Source organism: Pocillopora verrucosa, chromosome 4 (genome assembly GCF_036669915.1).
Source record: "Pocillopora verrucosa isolate sample1 chromosome 4, ASM3666991v2, whole genome shotgun sequence".
Classification (NCBI taxonomy): domain Eukaryota; kingdom Metazoa; phylum Cnidaria; class Anthozoa; order Scleractinia; family Pocilloporidae; genus Pocillopora; species Pocillopora verrucosa.
In genome coordinates, this window is record NC_089315.1 from 1,472,375 (window position 1) to 1,485,671 (window position 13,297).

A 13,297-nucleotide genomic window follows, 5' to 3' on the forward strand; every position below is an offset into this window, starting at 1 on the left:
TCTGACGGCTATGATAAAAATAACAACGTGAACATCAACTCACATGTCTGCAAGCAATTTCAGATTTGAGAAGGCGTCCTCCGGTATAGATTTCAAACGGTTGTTTGAAAGATCCCTAGACAACGAAATTTTTTAAAGAATGTAACTTCAGAAGAGAATCATGAGGAAATAATCATTTACACGAGTATCTGATTGTAAGTATTGGTCACAGGAATAAAAATACTACGTGGGAAAGTACTGGGTAAGATTTAATGCGTCAATGCCGCAAAATTGTTGATTATGATAAGATGCGATTTGGAATAGCTTAGACCAGGCTCTTGCTATGAAGAGAAGAACAATCAGGCAAGAAAAAGACCACATCTGTAAAAGGAAGTCAGTTATATCCATTCAACACATTCTCTCTCTCTCTCTCTCTCTCTCTCTCTCTCTCTCTCTCTCTCTCTCTCTCTCTCTCTCTCTCTCTCTCCCCAACCCCCCTCCCTCTCTCTCTCCCTCCATTTTTTCCTTATTATTATCTTTAATTGATTGAAAACTCAGCAGAGGCTATATCTGGACTTTCTGAGAAAGAATAATAGCTGGTGATATTTGTTATTCACAATTAAGTCCCTTAGCTTTATGAAATCATTTGGTTAACCTTTGAAGTCATGTGATCACTTGGATATTAACAGAACTCTGTCATTATTAGCAAGTCTTCTCGGCATCTCCTGCCCATATATTTCTACATCAGTATGACGTCGCTTTTCTGAGATCTTCAACATGTGTAAACTGAACTACAGAATAATGTAGTATTATCAACTGAGTTGATAACGTAAATTGGCCACCGTGAAGAGGTTGAAAGCTGACGTTTCGAGCGTTAGCCCTTCGTCAGAGCAATGACAGAGGGCTCACTCTCGAAACGTCCGCTTTTACACTCTTCACGGTGGCCAATTTACGTTATCAACTCAGTTGATAACACTAAGTTTATTTACCCTGTTATACTCTCCCACCAGCGCAGCAGCACAGTTTCTTTAGAAACTAACCCCCTTTATTCATTTGAACTACAGAACCAAAAAGCGACGTAAAGAAGGCTTGTTTACATTGAAGAAGAGTAATCATAGCCGCTATTTTAAAGTAGGTCTATAAATCACTTTCACAGTGAGAGAATAACGTTTTACTTACAGCGACACCGTATTTTCAGGCAAGTTACTGGGTACTTGTGTTATACCAGTGCACTTGACACGAACTCGTGTTCGATCAAAGGGATAGCAGGTACAATTTCCTGGGTGAACATCCTTCAAATAACTGAATCCTGAGGCTACGCACAATGACAACATTGCCATCAGCGTAAGACGTGTCCATAATGGAACTGAAGATTCCTGGTACATCTGCAGAATGATGTTGACGTCATGTTTAATTTCAAAAAAACTGTAAATCACCTGTTCATTTTGATGTTCCACAATTTCCCAGCAATAAAAGATGGAGAGAAATGCCTCGTGTTTGAAAATAATACTTCCAACAATGTTCTTTTGGAGCTAAAGTAGGCTAAGTTAGTTTGTGTTGCTGTTTATCAGTACCTTCAATGAAAATAAGTCGTGCGCTCAAAAAACAATGACGTTTTTCTTAACCAACTTTTGTACCACTTTAGTTAACGAGGATACTTACGACATTAAAAGCATAGAAGCATACTTGATTACTACGTAGATTAATGTCAATAATGCCTCAGCCACGAAAATAATTGAACTTACATCGGAGGTCGGCCCGCCGAACAACAACTGCGCCGCCTTTGTCGGTCGCTTTAATGACTACGTTTTGGCGTTTTCTTGGACTTTTTAGTGCCGACCACTCTTCCGAAGAAAGATTGGAAAATTTGGTGTTACGACTGAATTTAAGTTTGTTGATATCGTGGCGAATTTTTTGATGAAAAAATCTAAAGATGCGTACTAGCCCTCTAGGGGAATGCATTTGGACTTTCGAACCTAAAGTGTTTCGAAAGTATCTTCGTTCGAGATGTTAGAATTATCCTCTTTTTCATGAAAAAAGGCTTTCAATTGAACGCGGCGAAGGAATTTTTTAACGTCTTGCTTAGCTGAAAATTCGTCGGTTTTTTTGGATATGGGAACAAAATTTAAGCCCTGACTAAGAACTGATTTTTCTGAATCGGAAAGTAGTCAATTTTCTGGTATGGTAACTGCAGTTTTGAGGTTTTCAGGCCACGAGTCGCTTGTAATTTTAGGGCCGATAGGTTGTCGAGTTTTTGGGCCTTAATTTGGTGCAAATGGTTAAAAAGTTTAGAATTGGAATCCTAAATTTTGGCACGAATGGATTGTACTGAAACAGCCGGAGTTAAGCCTTCAGTTAAGACAGCTAAGAAAGAAAAGACAAAAAGAGCAAAAGCATCAGCTTCAGGGGTTTTTTCCCCTAATTGACTCTATAAAAAAGTCAATAGATTGGAAAATTTGGTGTTACGATTGAATTTAAGTTTGTTGATATCGTGACGACTTTTTTTGATGAAAAAATCTAAAGATGCGAACTGGCCCTCTGGGGGAGTCCATTTAGACTTTCGAACCTGAAGAGTTTCGAAAATATCTTCGTTCGAGATGTTAGAATCATCCTCTTTGTCATGAAAAAAGGCTTTCAATTGAACGCGGGAACAAAATAACGAAAACATAGCACGGTTTTTTCCTCGTGATATTAGGGTAAAACCTGGGTTATTTCTTTTGTAACATAATATATCCTCCAATTTCGAATAATCAACAACTGTTCCTTCCTCGCATCTCGAGTGAGTTGTTACTCAGTGGGCGAGGGTGTTGTTTTTCGCGTTTTCTGTAATTAATTAGTGTGCACGTAAGTTCGTTTTGGATGATCAGCGTTGCATTAATCGCACAGGGCAATCTCTTCTATCCTTGATACCCTGCGACTTTATCGTTCTAGTATTTTTTATTTCATTTGTAACATAACATATATCCTCCAATTTCTAATAATCAACAACTGTTCCTTCCTCGCATCTCGAGCGAGTTGTTACTCACTGGGTGAGTGTGTTGTTTTCGCGTTTTCTGTAATTAATTAGTGTGCATGTAAGTTCGTTTTGGATGATCAGCGTTGCATTAATCGCACAGGGCAATCTCTTCTATCCTTGATACCCTGCGACTTTATCGTTCTAGTATTTTTCGACAGTAAGCAATCTGGAAAACTGGACTTAGCTATTGGTTAGGATGCTGGACTTGAAGATATGGTTCCTCCTGGCTCTGGATTTGTTCTCGGTCGCTTCGAGTTTAACACCAGCTGGTCTGCCTCTTGCCAGTTAGGATTTTCTAGCACTTTACCTTTATTTGAAACATAAATTGTTCATCATTTATTTACAGAGACATACTTTCCTGGATCTTCTGAAGCAAAACTTAACACTTCAACTTAGAAGCGTAACGGTCTACTAAACAAACATTTGCCGCATAAAGCGTGATTGATTGGCTGATTCCTTTACATCTCAACATGTTAACCGGTTCTAATTGCTTCCTCTTAACAGTGCATGTCATCAGTGACTGCCTGTCGCAATGAAACTTCATGTACTTCAAGAGCCGAAAGATAACATTTTTATAACAATCAAATAACAGCCATTCTTTTATAACGTTAACTTAATATCAATTTAATGACAATCACCACATGTCCATTATTTTTGTTAAAAATTCACCGTTCTTTGATTAATGCCCCATGTGCATTCTTTTAAATAAAAATCTTCAATACCTGTAACGAGTACAACCTAAGACTTTCAAGCACAAATATGAGTTTTTTTTAATCAAAGGCGCCTGCATTAAAGAAGTAATTGCTGAGACCACTTCGTTAGTTTTCACCCCTTATCTCCCTTGAAGCCGTCATATGGTGTCGCGCAGCGCTCCCTCGCGAGAGTTCTCTTCGGCGAGCATTGCATGACACCCGAGAGTGTTTAGGGTGAGCATATTTTCAAGTCTTCATGATGTATTCAAACTCTTGATCCTCTTACTCAACAGAGTCTGTGAATAATGGCCACAAACGTTTATTATCAAGCTGTGATCTTCCTCTTTTGCTGCGTGATGCTGTCCGCTGCCCTTACAAGTGGAAGTAAAAAGTTTGAAATATTGCGGTAAAACATTTCTCCCTTACTTAATGAATTATTAGTTATTTTTTTGAGGGTATTCCTATTTTTTCTTGTGTAAAATATCATCAATTGGATTAGAATGATCTAGGATGTCAATTTTTTTTGTCCCTTTGAAGTTCAGGATAAGTCCAGAAAGAAACTGGGTGCTGTTTGGGGAGTATAGGGCCAGGCGATGGTTGTCTTTATGGGCGTAGAGCTGAAGATAGACCAACATGGCGTGCATTGAATACCATCGTTGTATTCCAGGTCCTCCGGATAAAACCTTAAAGTACAAGGTTTCTCCATGGCCGGTGATAACAGATGCTGATTCCGTCAATGTCACGGTTACGTTCACCCCTGGTAGGTCGTTGTGTTACTTTTTAAAAGAGCTCACTTAATCAACCCGAGTTGGAGAATAGTTGTCAGACATTCCAGTTTGGCGGTAAAAACGTTTCAATTTCATTGATCAAACATAACTTTAAATATTTTAGTGGATAGAAGGCAATAAGAACGGAGTCGTTTTATTGTAATGTGGTTGGACATTAGAGGATAAAATTCTCTTTCGCTAGACCAAGGAAGTAGTCAAGATAATTGACACTCCTTTATAGCGTGATCCCATCGCTTATTAATCTTCTCAGTTTTAGGTTTGTCTTAAACACGAACAGTTTCAAAGAGTTTCTCATCAAATATTTTCTATATTTCTCCTTACAGCGAGAGACATTTTCTCTTTGTCAACGTCACGAAAGATGGAAAAACCATCATCGAACGGAATAAGGAGTTGAATTGCAATCACGTGCCATACCACTGCTATTTCTCAGCAGACGGTGAGTATTCATAAAGATACAATTTCCTGCCACATTATTAACGAAATTCAAAAGGTATTGAAGGAGTAGTTTACACCTATTCTGCATAAAAATAATGCCTGATATTTTTCGTCACACGATTCAGGAGAAAAAAATATTCTTTTATTCGCCGAGACACTCAGTTACTCCCTCGAGGTTTTCAGCTTTGTTAAACAGCAGAACTTATTACAGAGAAGTTCGAAACTTATCAAATGTTACATCTCACAAAGATAAGCAAAGATGAAGAAAATGAAACTTGTCCATTTTATAAACAAGAGAAATTATCTGGCGAAATTTCTCTTTTTATCTGCACTTTTAGTTGGTTACTTTTCTTACGTATTTTACTAGCCAAAACGAAGAAATGCGTTTATGCGCGACATAACTGTTTCACCTCTCATATCCTCCTAGAGACCTACACCTTGACCAGAACAGGCCTTCACATAATCAATTTTTCCCCCATCTTTAAGGTATAGTACTTAGTAGTTTTTTTCCATACATATTGGCTTCAGAGAGGAGAAATATTCTATTTACTTGTTTTTAACAAATACTGTACTGGCATTTCGATGGCTAACCCATGATGCGCTCATCGTGAAATTATTAGAGTCTAAACCATGCATCTACCACATCTTCTCTCGTTCTGCTGTTTGTTTGTTTTTATAATTTGATATATCGACAATCAATTAATTGCCTCTTTTTGAAAATAGGGGAAATTTGAAGCCACACTCATACTGTTCAATCAGGAACAGTTCTCCGTTTTCTGCGTCCAGTCGGTAGTGGTCGTGTCATGAGCCAATCACTGCTGACACAGTGGACCAAGGCATCCGCTAGTTATTGAAATTGACTTCTTTTCAATATATGTTTTCAACATCGACATTTAGTTATTATACATTTAGTTACTATACATTCGTGTAGATTTCGTTTGGATATATTTAGAAGAGGTACAATCGTAACTCCAAGTTTAAGACGCGACGCATCTGTTGTTGTATAAACGTAGTTCTAGAAACTCTGTCGTTCAACTGTTCTTTGTTTTTGTTTTCTTTTTAGTCCTTCTGTTGCTTTTTGTCAAATGCGTTGTTAAGGAATCGATTTGAATGGTTGTACAGCAGTGTACTTATTTTGTTTACATTTTCCGGAAAAAAGGAATTTTCAGTAAGGCCTCTTCTCTTACCATTTTTTCTACGCATTATGACTCTCTTAGGTCACTGCATTTATGCATGTTTTTTAATGTTTTCTAAGTTGAAGCTATTTTTCAAATTTTTTTAGCACTTATGCGTGGAAAACTAAGGCCCATCCGTGATATCCTTTAGATATCTTGGTGAAGTCAAAGGTTTTATAGCCTATGGCTTGCGTTTTCAAGGGGATATCTATAACTCATATGCGTATACAAATAGAAATTGATGTGTAACTTTTGTATTTTGCTGAAATAAATTTAAGTGCTTGCGCAAACAAGAGTCAGTAGACACTGCTTAGGTATAAACCGCCTCACCTGACGGGGTACATGATGTTGAAGTCTTGCCATGTAATATACTTTAAACCAAATATATGCCTATGTAGATGGCGTCTTGAGCAAAGCATCAAATGGGCAATTAACAGACCCTGGTTTTTTCCTTCGTAAACGAACAGTACATATTCCAGAGAGGACTGGCTTTTAGGACTACTGATGGTGTCTCGCGATTGAGCGATACATTCCCCAACGTAAAAATGAATTAGAATCATAAAACAAGAAGATTATGATAGGTGAGTGTCCTGTGGACCCGCACATTGATAGGTGAGTGTCCTGTGGATCGCTCATAACGTTTAGGCTAAGTTCCGCACCCGAAAGCTCACTTATCTGGTGTTAACTGATAGTGGGCTGAAAATGAAATGAGAATGGAACGAACAGCGTAAGAGACAGCGCAGTCGGGTCACCTGATCATAATCTAAAGAACAGTAAACACTCGGGCTGTTGGTTTCCTTTTATGGATTGATTATCTTGATATGGTGGAAGGTCTGCTATTTTTTTCGAAACAGTTATTACTTGAGTTTCTCGGAAAAAAGAAAAGAAAAAAGTTGGTCATTAACAAGTGATGCATTATCCGAAGAAATACTTTACAACAATATTCTTTTGTTTTGATGTTAGAAGCTTTCTTCTACTTCTCATTTCATTGTTTTTACTTCAAACACCTTACCACCAGCAAAAAAGTCTCATAAGTTTGAGTGATTATCGCAAATATGGTCTTCCCTTCCGCTAAAAAACAACTCGCCGTCCAATTCTGACATGAAACCGTATCCCGAGTGAGGCATCAAGAACATCTACCGCTGTTAGAAACAAGCACAAGTTAGAGGCATGACACAATAGGATCTCAAAAGGGACGGAGGACTAATTCGTGAGACAAACATACGAAGTTGATAGAATTAGAAAGATGATTTGGTAAATTTCTGTCCCAGTTGTAATATAAAGGGAGAGGTTATTCGCTTGAGCGCGAGCGTGAGACGAAAAGAGAATATTCTACGCGGAATCGAACCTCGTCCAACTAAAAGCGAAGACGATGAGAGGCTTTGAAAAGATAAACCCATTTTTCTTCGGGAAGCTAGAGGTTTAACTGAAGCAAATACACCGTGACCAATACGCTGTTTCGATCACTGTTTCACAATTTTGAAAAATCAAATTACAATGATTATTTTTATTGATGATCACGATAGACCCTTCTAATAATACAGGTACACATGGAGGAGTTTGCATGTAGATAAAAGAATCTATCATGACCAAAAGACTACAAGAGCTTGAAGATACCGCCTTCAAAGTCCTTTGGTTCTACATTAGACCTCAAGATTACCAAGAGGCATTAAATGCGTCGTCACCGCATATATTTACCACCCACCTAGTTCTAACGACACTGAAATCTTGGAGTACTTGTCCGATGTCATCACGCGTGCTGAAGGTCTGTTTCCTGGTTGCGGTATTATTATCGCCGGCGACTTTAACCAACTAGACACAAAACATCTTTGTCGAGATTTCCGCCTAAAAAACAACTTGTCCACCAACCAACACGCGGTGTTAACAATCTCGATCTAGTGCTAATCAACATGCATAATTTCTATGATTTAAAACCAGCCGCACTTTCACCACCCTTTGGCCTATCTGACAATAATTCTGTTGCAGTTTAGCCGAAAACTAACGTATCCACTAATACCCCAAGGAGGAAAATAGTCATTAAAAGAGAAATCCGCCCATCACATAAAATGGAACTTGGTCGGTACCCATCCGAAATCGATTGGCACCTGATTGAATCGGAAACGTCGTGCGACAAGAAATGCAAGTTTCTTCGTTCTGCAATTATGACTGGCTACAACATTCTCATGCCAGAGAAACGAGTGAAGATCCACCAGAATGACACTCCGTGGATCATCGGAAGAACTGAAGCACTTAATAACTTTGCGGCAGCGTGCTTTCTCCTCTGGGAACAATGTTATGTTCAAATAAGGTCAACAAAATGAGAAATCCTGCACTTAAGAAATGGAGAAATTCGAGTGTTTCTCCCTACAATTCTTTCGTGCACGCTTGCTGCGTGCTTTACAACAGAACAGAGCACAGTCAAGGCTTCTCTATTTGTTAATTCAGGATCGCTCGGGTTTTGCTATAAAACTCAGATTAAAAATTATGATTAATTAACCTTGACTTAATGTATATCAACAAAGAAAAGAAGTTAGTCATCGTTACTGTGAATTTGCAGTTTTTACCAAAATTTTAAAACATTACATATCAGTCATTTTTTGCTGCCTCAAGGTCATTTACATATAGGGTGCTCAAGTATATCATCATCAGTTTGGTCTACTTTATCAGATGCAGTAAAATCCAGCTGTAATGTGCTGTGCTGTCTTGTTCTATAACTGATGTATCATGTTTGAGCTTTCAGTAATGATTTGTCATATTCGGTATCTTTTAGTCTGGTTTGGTGAGAGTCTGAATCCAGGCCATGTAATTTACCTTAGATATAAGCTTTGTGAGACTCTTTAACCTTGAGTTACAGTGAATCGTTGCACCGGCTTGATGCTACTCTGGCTTAAAGATTTAATGAGTGTAACCAGGAAGTTACAATTTATAGACCCAACGTTTCGACACTCCTGTCTAGTGCCTTCATCAGGGGTGATCTAAATGCTGCAACAAGACGTTCTTTTTTATGCTCACTATTTAGCTGCCTTTTTTCTGACGAGGTGTAAGAAGGCGACAGGAAGTAAGCCGCCATCATTAAGATTTAAAGGAGCGTGGGTGGAGTTAATATGCCGGGCTTCCAAATAAAGGCGCTGGTGATAACGCCGATTAGTGGTTATAATTTTAGACTTATCCCACCCAATTGTATGGTTGGTTAGGCATGTGGGCTCCGATTAAGCTGAATTTTCTATTTTGTAAAAGAAGACCGACTTTTGATGCTCTTTTAAAAATGTACCAAACTGACGTTTGGTCTGTCCGATGTACTCGTTATCACAGTCATTACAAGGAATAGAATAAGTTGCAATTTGTTTCACAACATTTACGTTTAGCTAAAAACCATAAAATGAGTGTTTGATCTCAACGGATAGAGTATCGCTCCCAAATGTTTTATTTTTAAGAGGCTTTTACCAAGACGAAATGGGCCAAATTGACTTTAAGAACTGCTCCATTGGTACCTATGTTCCTGAGATGAACTACCCTGGAAAATCTGCGACTGACTGTCGTGCATGCCCTGTTTATCAAACAGGTACCCAATCTAACAAATCTGCTGGTTATCGTGCATGCAGTTGTCTTCCAAATTTCTTCCGCCTGGATCGTTTTGGCTCTCGTTCAGTGTGTGAAGAGCATGGAATGATATGTCAGTCAGATACAGAAATCTTGGCGCCAAAGTACTTTTGGAAGTTTAACAGCTCTAAATAAATGGACCATTACAAAACTTTTGTTCTCAACATTCAAATCTTCAATGCTGAATGTAACCGTGACTTTTCCAGTTATTGCGCTGTGTTACCAACCCCTATCAAATGTCCCTTTACAGATTCGTGCAATGGTGGTATTGAATCATCGTGTACAGAAGGATACGAGGGTACCCTCTGCGCAACTTGCTCCTCAAATCTCTTTCTCCGTTTTAACAGATGCTTAGAGTGTCCTAACATGTTGGTAAGGGTAACTTCTTGTGTTTTGGTTATCGTGGTATCCATTTTTCTGTTTTCACTTATATTCTGGGGCGACTCAAACGCTGCAAATGGCGAACGTAGAGGTACTGAGGCAGATGTCGTAATGTCTTGTGTTAAGATGGTGGTTGACTTTTATCAAGTGGCCTCTGGTATTTTCTCAGCGGTACTGCAAGTTCAGTGGCCTGTAGTTCTTGTGTCTATGGAAAAATACTTGAAGTTTGTCGAGGGGAACAATTCGCACCATTGAGCCACATTAACCCAGTGTTTCGACTGGATCCATTCATCCAATTTTTTCTTTCCATCTCTTTCAATATCTCAGTAATTTTGTCGATACTGATGTACTTATTACTTAGGAGACAATACATCAGAAAGTTGGAGATTCTTGAATGCCAAAAAATTGGATGAAGTTTCGCATTTGAAGAAGTCTTGCTACCGAAACATATTTCTATTTCTTCTGCTGTCTTACACAATAACGAGCAAGAAAATTATCATTGTCATTCTACCCCTGCCAGGAGTCTGTGATGTGTGTGTTTCACCAAAGATGGCAGTGACTGCATTTCTCTCCTGAAAGTTGATTATTCCATGTCCTGCCTCAGCCCAGGAAATGGTGTGTATCGGAAACTAGTAGCCGCGTGCGCAATATTTCCTTTTTTATCTTTCCTTTTTTATCTTTCCTCTGCTGCTTCTTATTCCTCTTTACAAGTACCGTAAGTCTCGTCTCGATAATGAAATTTGTTTTGGTTTTAAAGTTTTCTTTGAAAACTATAGAGAGAAATATTGGTTCTGGGAGATAGTTGAGATGTACAGAAAACTGATCCTCATCTCAGGCATCCTTCTGTTTGATTCCAAAAGCCATTCTCAAATTGACTTTGCCGTAATTTCTGCAAGTGCATTAGTAATTTCTCACACCATGGTCCGACCCATAAAAGGCAAATTCGAGGATCGATTACAAGCCTGTATGCTTTGGATAATATTCTTCAATGTCTGCCTCGGTGCAATATATTTACAGCCCACCATTTTCCAGAATCCAATAGGAAACGAATCCATTTTTGTGTTTCTGAACAGCGTCGTGGTGTTAATTGTTGTGGGTAAGTTTTATTTGCTTACAATAAGCAATGACCGGTTTTGCCAATACTGGGATCAGAATGAATGCTGGAATTGGCCAACCTAGTACCAGATCCTTGATGGCCAAGGTGATAATTGATCTCCGTGAGAATGTGTAAATGACCGTAAAGAAGGTTTGCAAAGATACCCTTTTTTAAAACATTAGTGAAGCTCTTCGAGTCTCTGTGACAAAAAAGATCGAGGCCGCGCGAAACAGGATGGCATAGAAGCTGTAGCAACTTATTTCGGACTTTTACTTTCGTCATGACAACCTGTGAGCCACAGTTATTCAAATGTCTTAAAAAGCTTCCGGTATCATTCAATAACTATCTAACTGTTTGGCGCATTCGGAAAAAAGAAAAAACCTAAACATTATGGGATTTTATTGAGAAGATTCTGCATGATTTCGTGTCATATTTTTCTCTTCAACAGTTAAAGGCCTCCTTTCCTTAAAGTCTAACTGGAGAAAGTTCTCCTCTTGCTCGGTGCGATGTTTCCGGAAGATGTGTGGCAGATGTCGCGATGGTCATAGGAGCGGACGGAGTGATTTGTCCTTAATACAACCACTGACAGAGGAACCATTAGTTTTCGATGAATAAAAAACTTAATTGTTTTGGCTTCATTATGGTATTTTGGCGCGGCAAAGAGAGTACACAGGGATCTCTCATTTTGTTGCTTAGCTGTACCCCCAGCCAAAGTCTACTGCTTTGCATAGCTACTACGCTGACAAAAAAATTATCTATATCTCTTCAACTGCATCTGTTGTTCGTCGAATGTTTTCGAAGTTTAGGTAACAAGGAAAAGTTAGTTGTATAACAGGTCTAAAGAAATATTTTGCAATGTAAAATAGTGCACGAACAGTGTTATGCTTTGCTTCTTTTCTCCGTGTATTTAATTATTTCTTTTCCATCAATAATTCTATCTCAGAAACGTTGAGCAGGAATTTAAGATGTTGCTCTATAATTAGTGGACCTTCGTCTTGCATACCCCACCCATAAGGCCGGGAAGCTAAATATATTTAAACATCTGAAAGGCTTATTTACTAATCATTAATATTTTTATCTATAGTACATTGCAATTGGCCACATTTACTCCAACACTTAATTGACCCATCTTTTCTTGGGAAAATTGGTTTACAACACTAATTCACCCTCGGTACAAAATCACAAAGCCTGGTCTACATTGTAGAAACGGATCGAGACGATAACTTCTCCCTAGTTTGCAATGATAAAGAAAGCATCAGTATAGATGCGTTAAGAGTTATTTTATTATTCCCAATTCCTCTTAAAGTAAATGCCCTATCTTGAACAATTGTAACAAAAATAGCGGTAGATATGAATATTTAGAATACCATATGATTTACTAATACGATATGAGCTTGATCAAAATGTAATCTGGTGAAATAAAGTTAAAGCAAGTAATTTTTGGTACATTGAAAAGGAAGAAGGAAAATAAAAAAAAGTCTGCATGCGCGGAGTTTCAATGTACTCATATCGCGTGAAAAAATGTTAGCCTAAGGAAACACGGGGAGAAGTAGATTGGATCCTTTACGTTTAGGATCATCAAGAGAGGATAAATTTTTTTTTTTTGGGGGGGGAACACATTACTTTCAGGAGCACGGGGGGATATTAGTTGTCACCAACAGAGTATAAAGGGGGGGGGGGAAGGGGGTCTGTAGAGAAGTAACTGCTAATGAGGGGGGATCATTTAAAAATGTTTCAGAGCCATATGGGGAGATCAGGTAAATTTTATTGAGACACAGTCAAAACTCATGATTTAACATTGAACGGATCAAAATGTCTCTTCACCGAGAAGTTTCAACAACCAATTTGTTCATCAACATAAAAAAATATATTCCTTACAGAGCATGGCGCTCTATTAATAATTACAAGTCATTCTATAGTCTATCTTTTCATTTATGAGCGTGAAAAGAATCGGATCGGGCCAACAAAAACGATCGAGTATTTTGAAGGCTTTCACGTCAGTTATCGTTGACTTTTTCATTCAGTGACAGAAAATGTCCTCTGTTAAATATCTGTCTGAGTAATGCTATCCGTTAGTTTGCCAAATACCTTTTGAGAGCGGTTTCATTCCAATTCGTTGGTATAAGAAGTAACAT

At 38.4% G+C, this 13,297-nt stretch overlaps 1 long non-coding RNA gene and 1 pseudogene across 1 annotated transcript; both read left to right on the top strand.

Moving 5' to 3' along the window:
- Window positions 1-3,978: 3,978 nt before the first annotated feature.
- LOC136280556 (uncharacterized) lies at window positions 3,979-4,820 on the top strand. The gene is made up of 3 exons (XR_010717297.1): window positions 3,979-4,093; window positions 4,355-4,447; window positions 4,799-4,820. It is a non-coding gene; the product is annotated as an uncharacterized lncRNA (long non-coding RNA).
- A 3,331-nt stretch (window positions 4,821-8,151) lies between these two features.
- Window positions 8,152-11,245, top strand: LOC136280138 (putative leucine-rich repeat-containing protein DDB_G0281931; annotated as a pseudogene).
- The last annotated feature ends 2,052 nt before the right edge of the window (window positions 11,246-13,297 follow it).